We start from the raw sequence: 13,945 nt of genomic DNA on the forward strand, positions 1-13,945 counted from the left end.
GTCTTCTGCGCAACGTCATATCCTAGTTTCGAGCACCGGTGATGCTGGTCTCACTTCAATATTTTGCACGTACTGATACATGCAAAAATGCATGCACACTATTGAAAGCACACTTCAGCGTGGGAAAGCAGCCCAAAAATGACGTCAACGCGGAGCTCTGCAGCACCAAACCTAATCAAGAGAGTAGGCAGCGACGACCAAAAAGCTGATATTCAGTTGCTCAAACATTTTCGCTCGAACCTGTTTCCGGGAACGTTCGGTGAAAGCTTTTATTGGCTCATACTGTCGTCGAACAAAGCTATCCGGGCGAGCGGCGCACCTGGTTGGTCCACAGAGAAGTGACATCATCAGCAACCAAAATCGAAGCGACCGACCAGAAGTCTCATTTTGTCTAGCGTTCCTGCCATCTGCAATCCCACACGAACGCGCGCCAAAGAACGCCACGCGACAGGAGCGATGGTGCACCGTCCAAACGCCAAAAGTATTGGCCGAAAAGGACAACTAGCGTGACGTAGCCGCTGGGGAGAGGAGGATGTGAGCAGGCCTTGTAAAAGTCGAGAAGGTGTTGCTGCATCGCACTTTCCCGATTACCTCTACATCTTGCATAATGGCGGGGCTTGAACACATTATGAAGTCGATTTCATTTTTAGTCTTCCCGTTAGGACTTTTCCGTGTTCATTTCCGTTTCTTCCGTTTGCTGAAGAAGGTATTCATGATTCGTAAGTTATTGCGCTCTGCAAACTTAACTAGAAACTCCCCCCTGCTATCCCTAGAACCAATGCCATAGCCACCTACTGCCGTGTCTCCTGCCTGCTTTTTCCCTACCTTGGCATTAAATCGCCCATTAGTTCAGTATACTGCGTCTTTACTTTTCGCATTGCCGATTCTACATCTTCGTAGAAGATTTCAACTGTCTGGTCATCATAACTACATGTAGGTGCATAGGCCTACAACCTTCAGTTTATACCGCTTATTAAGCCTAACTACGATGCCTGCAACCTTCTCATTAATACTATAGAATTCATCTATATTACCCGCTATATACTTATTGACAAGGAAACCTACTCCTAGTTGTCGGCTCTCTGGTAAACCTCGATAACACGGTACGTGCCCATCCTTCAGTGCAGTATATGCCTCATTTGGCCTCCTATGACATCCAATTTCATGCCCTTTCCTTCCTCTCACAGCACTGCTAAACTAGCTTCACTAGCTAGGGTTCTAGCATTAAACGTTGCCAGGGTCAGTTTTCAATGGCGGCCTATCCATCGGAGCCAGGAATTCTTAGCACCCCCTGCTGCGTCACAGGCCTGACCGCCGCCGTGGTCGGTTGTTCCGCAGCCGCTGGTGACTGAGGGCCAGGGTTTTGTGGAGCTTATCAGGAGACATTACGGCCAATTACTGCACCAGGGTGGCCAACTCCTGTTCTGGTGAGGGAGTGCGTTGCCGGAGGTGTTTACCGGCATCAGGTCGCACCCCAAACCTGTTTATGCAATTCCATCGACACGCGGATTTTTTTTTTTTTCGTCGGGTGGAGAATTGCGCGGCACCCGGATTTGAACCCCGGTCCTCTTGCATGCGAGGCGGATGTTCTACCGCTACGCCACCGCTGCACTGCTAAGGACCAAAATAGCATAAATATTGTCGTCTAGCTCCAAAGACGCGACAAGCGTGACAATGTCCTGGAAATAGCAAAGCAGAAACAAATCACAAACGCCACTCTGGGCCTTGGCAACAACACTGCAGATGAAGTGTACTCCGATTCCCTAAGTGAAATACCCATATATATAAATGAATACCTCTGTCTTTACCTGAAGAAACATTTAGGAACAGCCATCGCACGGAAGCGTGAGCACAAGTGGCGCTTTGTGTGAGTGACAAATGGCTTAATTTTTGCTCGTCGCAATGATAAGTCATCCATCGTTTCAATCAAACTTGAGAGCGACCTCGACAAGATGTACGCAATCGCAGAAGTATCTGTTTCTTTGTCATAAGATTTTGTATATGCCTGCGTCTTTAAGTCACGGTGATTCTTCCGGAAGATGTTCCAATAAACAGTTGAAAATGATCAAGCTGTCAAACGGTTCAAAGTGTTTCATCTAAACACGAGATATACACGTCCGAAATGGGGTGATATACATATTTTGCTGGAGGCATGTGGCGCCACGTTTGACGGACTTATGTTCACGGAAAACTGGAACACTAATCACTCAGCACACTCAGAGCTACCCGAATACAACTATTTGTACTTGAACAGAAGAGACAGTAGAGGAGGAGGTGTTGCCATACACACGCTACATCCCGGCCTTATTATCGTATCTGTTTACAGCACTATAAATACCGATTACGAAGCTTTGAGCATCCTGAAGGGAAAAAATATGCTCGCTGTACTGTACAGATTCCTTCATGGATGTGTTTCAGCGTTTTTTTTCGTTTCTTGGAGGATTTATTGTCTTTCGCAAATATCAACGGATATATGCTTACTATAGGCGGAGATCTAAATATCGGCATCTTAAAAACCTCAAGCACTGCTAGTGAACTGCTTACGATTTTAGAGTGTAACGACTATTGCAATAGCATAACAATTTCCACTCGCGTTACACCCGATACATGTTCCTTAATCGACATGCCTGTTACTAAGAGGCCAGACAAAACCGTCATAACTAACGTAATCAGCACCGATATCACCGACCATTTGCCTATCTTTTTACTTTCGAATCAACATTCGTTATACCAGACACGCACAAAGCACCAACTGACGCACCGTGAGATTTCAAGTCTCACAATGGAAACATTTCGACAAGACATTTTATCTGAAGATTGGAGCGCTGTATTTTCCTTTACAGTCCCCAAAAAATCATGCGAAATATTCTGACACCCTCAAAAAGCACCACTAGGCATGTTTGCCAGTAAAAATACAACGGGCACATGTAACGTCACGTAAGCCTTGGATTACCCGGGAGCTCCTAAAGCTCATTCGTGTAAAAAAATGAAACATTCATACACAGTCGGGAGGAATAGAAGATAGATGAATTTAGAGCATTTAGGAAAAAATAAATAGTTCAATAAAAAAGTCTAGAGAAAGTTATAGTTAAGTTTGCGGGCTTCGCCCAGAAGCGAGATTCCGAAGGGGCGACCAAGGTCAAGGGGCAGCTTGACGCGGGCTGATTTATGACGGTCGCGCAGGCGACCGCTTCTCAGGAGTGAGCCCAGAACACTAGGCAGCGGGAGACGCCGCCGGCTCTCCATCCCGTGCCGCGAAGAAGGCAGAGCAGTGCAGTTAGAGCGCAGAGCGTAAGCGCAGTGGTTGTGGGCTCGGCGCTAACTGCTATGTCTCCCGGTTCGAGCGGAGAGGGCGCGGAGGCCATAAATCCCGAAACGCGGCGCAACACGGGCCTGGGAGAACGCGCTGTTGACATGCCTTCCCGGGAAAACACCTGTACGTCCCTTTGAATCCGCCGCCCGCGCGCAACCGACCAAGGGCAGGGATCGGAATGTTTGGGCCTGAGGTTTGCGTGTGTGTGTTTATGCTTGCGTTTTCGGAAGTATAACCGTTGACGCCGTTCATCTTTGCGACTGCTTGGCGCCGCTTGCGTGGGAAGATTTTCAGAGGGAGAAATCGCAGATGTATGTGTTTGTGTGCGCAACCACTCGCCGCTTAGTGCGTGCTTTGTGTGCGTTTTACTTAACATGCATACTTCATTAACACTTCTTTTTGGGCGAGTTGGTACATTTTTCGAAAACTTTGAAAGAGCGCAAGCACACACGACCACTAAGGACAAGAGACGAGACACAAGCGCTTGTGTCTCGTCTCTTGTCCTTAGTGGTCGTGTGTGTTTGCGCTCTTTCAAAGTTTGCCATTAACATGCATAGGAGAGGGGTATATGTGGCACAATGATTGGCCAGCCCATTTTAAAAGACTGCATGTTATTGGCCACATAGTGGCGTGTCGTTGATTGGTCAACGGAGGAGACTCGAATTTTGAGCGCTAAGGAAGGAGCGTTGGGACAGTTGGGCTCGGAGGAGAGTCGAGGGCAGACGGGTTGTTCGAGGAGGGAGGCTAGGCTGACGGAGGGCCCAAGGGACTCCGGCCTAAAGTGTAGCTGGAGGCCAAGGCCTGATTCTGCTAGCCTCTGACCTCCGATCGTGCACCCGGTTGCAGTTAACCCTCTATGTTTGATGTCACATCTGACAACGTTATTGTAAATAGTTTGTAAACAAGTGTAAATAAATGTGTACAGTCGAGAAGGAAAGTCCTCACTCCGCACTACAATGTGTCGCTGAGCCCCGGACGCAGCGGTGGTCACCAACACCACTCGGTACGAGCTAAGGCAGAAGAAACAGCAAGAAACACCTGCTGTATATTAGGGAAGCCCATCCATTCCCCACACCTTCGCCCGAATTGTTTAACTGTTATTACAAACAAATATTTCAGACATGTGGTCATTATAGAAGTGGCGTAATGTGGAAAAACCCAAATAAGGCTCTCAATAGGCAAACGGCACTTAGCAGCAATAGCTGCATTGTAATTAATCGCGTTGAAAATGCAGGGGAGAGCCTGCAAAAAAATTCAACGATTTCTTTGTCGAAATAGGTAGTACTAAACCTTCTCCAGAAGCAGCACTGTGCATCCTGCCTTTGTCACAATCAATATTTTTCCACCTTACGAGAGTCTCGGAAGGTACTTCACTTTTCCAAGAAGGAGAGAAGATAACAGTCGGCGAGGCAAAGGAAAGAATTGGGGTTTGTCTTTATATCCTTTTCTTTTACTTCGGTAATCACATAAATTAGTAATGTAATCTGTTTAGGGGAAAGATAAACACAAAGTAGAAAGAAAAACAACGTGCCGATGGTGGGGACCGAACCCTCGACCTCCGAATATCGCGTCCGGTGCTCTTCCAACTGAGCTACATCGGCTGCTGTCCCACCTGCTAATTTCTTGGGTATTAATGTTGTCTGTATACGAACCTTGAGAGTGTTCACCAGCGCCGCCCTCAGCCATAGCGGTGGACGTGAAACGTCCTGTGTTACTGCCAGCGTCACGTAGAACGTGATTAAGAGGGAGGGCGAAAGCTGTGCTAGAACCCTCTTACGCTACCTATGGCTTTAAGATTGCCAGAACCGAGACCCCCCGAGGCTACAAGCAGATAAATGAAGGGAAAATGAGGGTACTTGTTATAATAAATGAAGGAAAGAAGCCAACAGTCGGCGAGGCCAAGGAACGCAATTTGCCAAGCAATTTAACATAGCTACAGCCGCGATGCAAATGACATACAAATCAGGCCGGTTAAATACATTCTTGACATAATTTTTCCTATGTTAACCCACATTTATGACTGCCCACTTTCCACGGGTGTGTTTCCAAACAGTATGAAAACGGCAAGGGTAACTGCCATCCAAAAACAACACGACAAAAATGCTCTTCGCAATTACCGGCCAGTTTCAATACTGTTTATTTTTTCTAAGGGCCTTATGAAGGTGATTAAAATACGCATTGACAACTTTTCCAAGAAGCATATAACTCATAACTAGGCATCAGTTTGGCTTTAGAAAAAAAACTGTACAACAGAAACAGCGCTGCTGGTACAAAACGAAATAACACTAAAGAAATCATATAATAAATTTCAGGTTCTCGGACAATATCTAGACTTTGTAAAGCCTTTGATTGCGTGAATCTTTTAATATTACTAGGTACACTTGAAAGATAAGGCTTCAGAGGAACGGCTCCACAACTGACGCAGTCTTATCTTGAAGGTCGGTTCCAGTTCACTGACAAATAATAAAAGGTCACGTTTGAGATGTATAGAATCGGGAGTTCCACAAGGCAGTGTTCTTGGGTCTATTTTGTTTCTTCACTACATTAATGACATTGTAAAAATATACGATAGTGACCATTTTATTATGTGCAGATGACTGTGCCGTTTTGTTCACTAGAAGAACATGGCGGAAATGGAAATGAAAGCAAGCGCTTTTTGTTCTGAACTAAAAGCTTGGTGTAAAAAAAAATCGATTATTATAAATGAAGCGAAAACGAAATCCGTGGTATTTGGTTCCCGCGGCTCATTAGTTTATGTACCGAAAACACTTCGTTTAGGCCCGCATGTAGTTTGTACAGAAAAATGTGTCAAATCACTTGGAGTGATCTTTCAAGAACACCTGACGTGGAATGATCATGTCAACTATTCATCTGCAGAATCGGACCATGAAAAGGAAATACCAAGAAGAATAAGATTGGGATGGAGCGCATTTGGCAAGCACTCGCAGATTATGACTAGCAGCATACCGGTATCGCTCAAGAGGAAAGTATATAACAGTTGCATCTATACCTGTACTCCCCTATGGGGCTGACACGTGGAAGCTAACCAAGAGAGTTCTACTTAAGTTGAGGACAACCCAGAGGGCTATGGAACAAAAAATGGTAGGGGTAACATTAAGAGATAGGAAGCGTGTAGAGTGGGTCAGAGAAATAACTCAAGTTACCAACATTCTAGTTGAAATTAAGAAGAAGAAATGGACATGGGCAGGGCATGTATAGCGAAGAGAGGATAATCGATGGTCGCTTAGGAGAACAAACTGGATTCCAAGGGAAGGAAAGCGTAGCAGGTGACGGCAGAAAGTTAGGTGGGCGGATGAGGTTAAGAAGTGCGCAGGGGTCACGTGGATGCAGCTAGCACATAACCGGGTTAATTGGAGAAGTATGGGAGCGGCCTTCGCCCTGAAGTGGGTATAGTCAGGCTGATGATGATGATGGTGATGATTATGGAGTAGCCATGCCCATATCGAGCACGCAATTTGGACAGCACAACTATTAATAATCGAGCAGCATTTGCCCTGTTTTGAGTGGTTTGCAACCTAAATTGGTTTGCAAACAAAATTGGTTTGCAACCTAAATTATTTTCTTACGGAAACAATTTTATTTCACTAATGGCCACGTGATTGTAGTTGCCGTAGTAAATGACTGGTTTAAATCCTAGTTAGTTGCTCGTTGCGTTAGTATACTTGTGGTAGTCGCTGCTCCCAACTAGAGCAGCTTTTTTATATTTAGTTTACAAGCTTTATGACCAGTGCTTCCGTGAAAGCAACCTCGTATTCACAAGCTACACCAAGTGTCGTCAAAGTCACCGTTCTGAGTAATATTTCGGCCTACCATTCTGAGCTTTACCTATCCATCTAACAATAGATGTGCTCTCAGATGAATTTTCTGCCTGTCTTAATGTTTATTCAAGTAACTTGAATGAAGGTGAAAATTTGCTCGCAACTTCATTTCTACTGTAAGAGAAGATTTAATCTAGGCGTCGAGGTCGGCGAGGAAGCGCACGATGATCAAACCAGCACGATGATCTGCGCGATCACAATTCCACAGACTGCTTCCTCTTCATCAGCATCCAGCAAAAAAGGCTTATCTTCTTCTTCACAATGCCCCCCAGAGAAGAAGGAGCCATCTGGGCGACTTAAGGGGACGAAGGTACAATTGGACCGTAGAGCGGCTTACGACACTGCACATGTACAGTCTCGCGGCCACGGCGTCGCAAATCGGAAGATGGCGTGAGCGGCTGAACAATATAGTTCACTAGTGAAGTGCGCTTGACGACACGGTAGGGCCCATGATACTTGGAGATTAGTTTTGTTGAGAGGCCAGGTTTGCTGGACTCATAGCCACACAAGTGCGCCGGGCTCAAAGTGTGGTGCATTCTCCTGATCGGTGTCATGGCGATATTTTTGGCGCCACTGAAAGTCGGTCGTGAACGTGCGGGCAATCTGGTGGCATTCTTCGGCCTACTTGGCAGCGTTTGTCACTGTAGTATATTCTGATGAGTCAGGGTTGTAGGGGAGGACAGTATCAAGGGGAGCAGATAGATGCCGACCGTAAAGCAAAAAGAACGGAGAGAAATCCGGGCTTGATTGCGTGGCAGTGTTGTACGCCTAGGTGATATAAGGAAGGACAATGTCCGAGTTCGTGTGGTTGGATACGACGTACTTCGCGAGCATGTCGCCGAGGGTGCGATTAAATCGTTCAACAAGGCCGCTTGTTTGCGGGTGGTAAGCGGTGCAAGTCCGGTGAACGATTTCCCACTGAGCGAGCAGGGCTTGAACGACTTGGCATAAGAAAGCTCTGTCGCTGAGCAATTCACGAGGAGCACCGTGACGGTGAATGAAATTCTTCAATAAGAAACCAGCCACATATCGGGCTGTTGCAGCTGGAGCGCTGCGGTTTCGGCATATCGCGTCAGATGGTCGATGGCAACAATGACCCAGCGATTGCCATCGGGTGTGTACGGAAGAGGGCCATATAGGTCAATTCCAAAGCGGTCGAAGGGTCTAAGCGGGCATGTGAGAGGCTGTAACTCACCAGCCGAACGGGGAGAGGCAGGTTTGCGGCTTTGAACGTCAGGCACGATCGAACGTACCCGAGAACCGAGTTGTACATACTGCGCAAATAGTAACGGAGACCGATTCGTGTGTACGTCTTGAAACCTCCGGCGTGTCCGCACTGCGGATCGGCATGAAAAGCTGTACATATTTGAGTCCGTAAATGGCGCGGAATCATGAGGAGCCATTTCCGTCCACTTGAGTTGTAGTTGCGCCGGTAAAGGAGGTTATCCCGAATCTCATAGTGGGAAGCTTGGCGGCGAAGGGCGCGTGAAGGGGTAATCGGTGATTGGTTTAACAGGTGGTCAATACGAGGTGATCCATGTATCCTTCCGTTGTTTGGCAGGCATGTCACTAACGTCTATTGAAGATGCCACGGAGTCTAAGACGAAGAGGCTGGCAAGGTCGGCTGGAAGCGGTGAGCGAGATAAAGCGTCGGCGTCTTTATGTTTGCGACCAGATCGGTAAATAACGCGGATATCTTATTCTTGCAAACGCAGAGCCAACCGTGCCAAGCGGCCGGATAGGTCCTTGAGTGATGAAAGCCAGCATAGGTCATGATGGTCCGTGACTACGTCAAAAGAACGGCCGTAAAGGTAAGGGCGAAACTTTGTGATTGCCCAGACAATGGCCAAGCACTCCTTTTCCGTTACAGAGTAGTTCGCTTCGGCTTTGGTCAGAGTACGGCTGGCGTAATCGACTACGTATTCATCGAAGCCAGAGGGGCGCTGAGTAAGCACAGCTCCGATGCCGACCACACACGCGTCGGCGTGCACTTCGGTTGGCGCCTGGGGGTCAAAATGGCGCAGGATTGGCGGGATTGTGAGGAGGCGGCGCAAGGTGTTGTCGGCGTCGTCGCATGCTGGTGACCACAGCGAAATGTCCGAGTTATTGCCGAGGAGCTCAGTCAGCGGGGCGACAATGGAAGCAAAGTTCCGTATAAAACGCCAAAAGTATGAGCACAAACCAAAAAATGCTTAGTTGCTTGATGGTAGTAGGTTTCAGGAATGCCGTCACAGCTCGAAGTTTAGCGGCATCAGGACGGATACCATCTTCGGACACAACATGGCCCAAAATGGTGAGCTCACTAGCAGCGAAACGACACTTCTTCAAGTTGAGCTGCTGACCGGCGTTTGCAAGACATGTCAAGAATTGCTTCAGTCGAGAGAGGTGGGTCGCAAAGTCCGGCGAGAACACCACAATGTCGTCAAGGTAACAGAGGCACGTCTTCAACTTTAGGCCACGCAGAATTGTATCCATCATACGCTCGAATATAGCTGGAGCATTGCAGAGACCGAGCGGCATGACGGTAAATTCAAAGAGGCCATCGGGGGTGACAAACGCGGTTTTAGGGCGACCTTCCGCAGCCATGGGCACCTGCCAGTAACCGGATCGTAAATCGAGCGAAGAAAAGAGTTCAGGACCTTGTAAGCAGTCCAATGCATCATCTATACGCGAAAGAGGGTAGACGTCTTTCCTCGTCATTTTGTTTAGGCGATGGTAGTCAACGCAGAAGCGAATAGAACTGTCTTCTGCACTAGGACAACAGGGGAGGCCCAGGGACTGTTAGAAGGCTCAATCACTCCATTCTGTAACATGGTATGAACTTGGCCTTCAATAACTCGGCGCTCGGTGGCCGACACTCGATAGGGGCGGTGACGCAGAGGAGCATGGGAACTGGTGTCAATGTGGTTGGCAACAGTTGACGTGCGGCTCAAAGCAGGCTGGTGAGAGTCGAATGAAGAATGGAACTGATGAAGCAGCGCAAGAAGTTCAGAGCATTGAGGTTCATGAAGACTGACATCGATGGAGCGGAGGAAAACTTCGGTAGAGGACTGGTCCAGCGCAAGAACAGGCGGTGTGAGTGCAGCCAAGTCAGCGGGCTGTGAAGCGGGTGTTGCGTCACCAGGGAGAATAAAATCAATGAGCTGGATGGTGCCGAGGCATTCACCGCGACGCAGGGATACGGGAAATGAGAACGGATTACAAATCCGGAGGCCAGCTGACACAGAAAGTACGGCGTAAGGCAGGAGAAGATTTTTGCGGCTTAGAAATGTCCGAGTTATTGCCGAGGAGCTCAGTCAGCGGGGCGACAATGGAAGCAAAGTTCCGTATAAAACGCCAAAAGTATGCGCACGAACCAAAAAACTGCTTAGTTGCCTGATGGTAGTAGGTTTCGGGAATGCAGTCACAGCTCGATGGCGATGGGATGAAAAGTACATCAGTACGGCGGGATAAAGCACAAGCGGTGGGCACAAGAACGAAAGAGCACGCAGGGAGATCAGTATCTTCGGCAACGAGGACTTTGGGAAAAGGAACATCCGGCGACGGTTCGTCTAGCGCAAAAACCTCTAGTTCGGCACGTGCACAGTTGATCACCGCATTATGACGCGGCAGAAACTCCCAACCCAAGATAAGATCATGAGAGCAGGAAGGCAAAACTACGAACTCTATTGCGTACAAAACTTCTTGAATGATGACTCGAGCGGTGCACACCGCTATAGGCTCTACAGGCTGATCACTTGCCGTGCATAGCGAGAATCCTCAAATACGTGTCGTTGCTTTGCCCAATGAAAGGCTGTCACAAGCTGCTTCACCTATTATACAGCGGAAGATGCGGGAGCTTATGGCTGGAATATAGAGCGAAATCCACGGGACTCTGTCGCTCCTCTGGACAAGATTCGACAAGCCGATGGGGCAGCGACCGCCTGTCCTTGACGCGGCTGCTGCATAGTCGGCCGAGGGTATAAAATAACCGACAGCAGCACGCCCTCACCAGTGCGTTTGGGAAGATTCAAACTTCCGGCCACTCCGCGGTGCTCCGGAAGCGTATTGTGTTCTTCGGGCCCGCGATCGACGCATCGTCCTCTGCACCTGTACGGCCGCCGCTACCGAGCAACACAGCCTTCGACGCCTCAGCAAACAAGAAAGACGTGAGAATTTCATTCGCCACGGACTGTTGTTCAATCGAACATTATTTTCGCTTTGTTAACTTTTGACCTGACTTAGTAGTATTTTACGCTGTGTTCTTATGCAACTTTTGCTCATACTTATAATATCTGAAATACCTGCTTTATTATCTTTATAGTCTTCATATTTTTTTTATCACAGTGTTTTGTTCATTGTCGGGTTATTTTTTTTTTCTCTTATCATTTATTTCTTCGTCTTTATCAATATCTTGTCGTGGCGTTGTATTCTCTTTCATTGTACTCTATTATTATCAGTGTAATTTTGGTCTGCTATTTATACACCTTCAATTGTTTGTAAAAGAAAGTGACCTATTTGTACTTATTCCTCAATCACACACCGACACACGTGCTTCACGGGTTGACCGGCCTAACTTTTAAATGTGTTCACAACCCTCATAGAGGAACGACGGGTAATCGTGAAGGGGATCCCGCACCTCTTTTGACCGTAAAGGCGGGGGTTTGTGACAAAGGCAAAGACTTGCAGCCATGGCAGAAACAGCAGCGCCGGTGTCGACCAGAGCCAGTACTATAACACCCTCAACAGAAACTTAAAGTGGATACGTGAGACCTTTTACAGTTCGCTCGTTGCGCAGTTCTCTCCTCAGGAACTGCGGGATTCAGTTTTTCACATGCGCAAGATTGGGACGCCGGCTCAGAAGAGATAGGGAGCGACGACGCGGCGAGGTTGAGCGGTGAGGAAAAAAGGTAGTACGGTCATTCGCAACGGAACCTGCCGATGAATCGGCGGCTGCGCACTGATCCCGGGTTGGCTGCCAGGAAGCTGATGTTCGGCGCGATAGAAAATCATCGGGAGTGCAATTTCGGCAGTACCGGGCAATATGGCCAGCACATCCACAAGAATAACAAATCGGACGGTTATCACTTGTTCGCCATGGATTGCGGCGCTGCGGACGAGGTGGAACGAAAGGCTGTGGCGCCTGAAGGAATTCCTTTACAGGCGCTAGAGGCGTAGCGTACACCACAGGGTAGCTAAGGGGCTATGGTCGGGCAGCGACAGCAGCTTAAGTCAGCGGTGCGACAGGAGTGGGGGCGCATGTCATTGGTGGAGCGACAGGTGGAGTGACGTCGGCGTATCCGAGGGTCTCAACGTCTTGTGCAGGCTGAGGAATGGGGGCTGGCGGATGGACAGGGGGAAGGGCGTCCGCCACGCGGTCGGCGATGACCTGTCGAAGGGGCGACAAATTGCGGGATAGCTCGCAATTTGTGGGCAATAGTGATATTCGGCGAGCAACGTCCTCTCGGAGGAAATCTGAGCTGCTGCAGCAGCGATGAGGTCTCAGATGTAGCGGAGAGGCCAGAAAGTGATTCCACAGGCGCGGAAGGCTGTCGAGGAGGGAGTCGCTGCTTGCGCAACTCATCGTAGCATTGACAAAGGTTGACAACTTGTGCGACAGTTGTCAAATCCCCGGATGTTAACGTGAGAAAGGTGTCACAATCGATGCCCTTTAGGATGTGCTTTATCTTTTGTGGTTCAGGCATCTCGGCGTTTACGCGACTGCATAAGTGGAGCACATCTTCAATGTAACTGGTAAACGTCTCTCCGAGCCGATGCGTTCGATCGTGCAAGCGTTGTTCGGCGATGAGCTTGCGTACAGTAGGTCACCAAACACGGCGGTAAGGTTCGCCTTAAATGAGTCCCAATTCGTGATTTCGTCTTCGTGGTTACGATACCACAGGTTGGCAACTGCGGTGAAATAAAAAATAACGTTCGTTAACTTTGTTGCGTCGTCCCACTTATTGTACGAACTCACTCGCTCGTATGAAGCAAGCCAGTCGTCACAGTCGGTGTCGTCTGTCCCACTGAAGAGCGCAGGGCCTCGCTGGCGTAAGGAGGCAGAGCAGACGACCGGCGGGATCATTGGGTCGGTTGCTGGGCGTTCGTCTTCGGCCATGTGAATTACCGGTAGCGTGTGGGTGCGAAGCTCCAGCGTGAGGCAAAGGTATCAGGCTGCACCTCCACCAAGTGTAAGAGAAGGTTTAATCTATACGCTGAAGACGACGTCGATGTCGGCGAGGAAGCGCACGATGATCAAACCAGCATGACGATCTGCGCGATCCCAATTCCACACTACCATTGAAATAAATGACAGCTGGATTGTGTCAAACTCCTCATATACTTCAAAAGACTGGCAATATTAGATAACGCAGGTAATGGAAGTGGAACACTCTTCATCGCTAGCACTAAACATTTCAAGAGGTAGCTCCAGAGCAGCGTTGAATAAAAAAAACGCAACTGCGTAGGGTGAACCGGACTTTCAGTATGATCTCACTACGATGACTTCACATAAGCTTGCACAGGCCCTGTAGTAGTCTAGGTGGTGCTGGCAGTGCCTACCGACCACCGCCACCCGACGACACGACTTGGTAGCCCATCTATCGCAACTGGTATGACGTCACTGTGACGTCAGCATCTCATCTGCGGCGCGCGGTGCTTACCGATCGCTCTCACCCAACGACTCAACTTAATACGATATGTGCCACTGAAAGCCGCGTAGCGGCGGCGGTCGGAATCCGAGGCGGGCCCCACGCGGAAAGCGTGGGCGTGGTGCGCGCGTGCGATCTGTCGTTTGTGCGCGTCTCGCGGGCAC

The sequence above is a fragment of the Amblyomma maculatum genome, chromosome 6 (genome assembly GCF_055883805.1).
Source record: "Amblyomma maculatum isolate TAMU_Amacu chromosome 6, ASM5588380v1, whole genome shotgun sequence".
Lineage (NCBI taxonomy): Eukaryota > Metazoa > Arthropoda > Arachnida > Ixodida > Ixodidae > Amblyomma > Amblyomma maculatum.